The sequence below is a fragment of the Chiloscyllium punctatum genome, unplaced genomic scaffold (assembly GCF_047496795.1).
Source record: "Chiloscyllium punctatum isolate Juve2018m unplaced genomic scaffold, sChiPun1.3 scaffold_678, whole genome shotgun sequence".
Lineage (NCBI taxonomy): Eukaryota > Metazoa > Chordata > Chondrichthyes > Orectolobiformes > Hemiscylliidae > Chiloscyllium > Chiloscyllium punctatum.
In genome coordinates, this window is record NW_027310412.1 from 61,159 (window position 1) to 62,123 (window position 965).

Genomic DNA, 965 nt, shown 5'->3' on the forward strand with positions numbered 1-965 from the left:
GTCAGCGTGTCAAACCGGCGAGCTCCACGGTCAGGCCGGCGGCGCACCAGCACCGGACCTCCGCGGCTCCCTTCACTCTTTCCACTGCCAGCCAACCGAGAGACGGACCCAATGCGGACGTGCAGAGCTTAGGCAGACCCCCCACTGGAGGCTCAACACTTCGTGGCAGCTCCGTGTCCCAGAGACCAGGAGGGTTGGCACACACACACAGTGTGAACCACCGACAGCCATTCTGGGACCGGTGACAGCCGTGCTGGCCCCACTGCCACGACACAGACGGACGCCAGGCCGCGCTCCCCGGCGGGGGGATGGCGTCGAGCCTGACGAACGGAATGTGCAGGGTGGGGGGGAAAGGCCAAGCGCTCCGACGCCGGAGGGCTCCGGAGTCTGAACTTAGGGGGACAAAGAGGACGGGTCCTCTGCGACACCCCAGCCGCGCTCTCGCCAGCCAAGGCGAGTGCGATTGATTGCCAAACGACCCTCAGACAGGCGTGGCCCCGGGAAGAACCCGGGGCCGCAAAGTGCGTTCAAAGTGTCGATGATCAATGTGTCCTGCAATTCACATTAATTCTCGCAGCTAGCTGCGTTCGTCATCGACGCACGAGCCGAGTGATCCACCGTCAAGAGTTGTCTGAGTTTGTTTTAGGTCTCTCCCTCGCCAGAGGAAAGCGACCCGGACCGCACATACGCTCCCCACCTTGAGCTACAGCCACCTGCACGCCGGCGTGCGGGCGGAGCAGGGTGGCGTGAAGCGATGGGGAGCACCATCCTGGTGCGGCCCGCAGAAACATACGTCTATTGGGGGGAGGAGGACAGGGCGCCCAAGAGGCGATGCGTGCCCCAACGCACCGCAGCGACGGAGGCAGGATCACCGCCACCATGTCGCCCGCCTAGTATCACGAGGCGTGCAGCAGCTTTGCCCTAGGAAAAGCAGAGGCGGGAACGGGCACCGGCCATCGGTTCGG

At 64.6% G+C, this 965-nt stretch overlaps 1 non-coding gene across 1 annotated transcript; it reads right to left on the reverse strand.

Moving 5' to 3' along the window:
- Positions 1 to 475: 475 nt before the first annotated feature.
- Positions 476 to 629, reverse strand: LOC140473684 (5.8S ribosomal RNA). The gene has a single exon (XR_011958535.1). It is a non-coding gene; the product is annotated as a 5.8S ribosomal RNA (ribosomal RNA).
- Between the last annotated feature and the right edge of the window lie 336 nt (positions 630 to 965).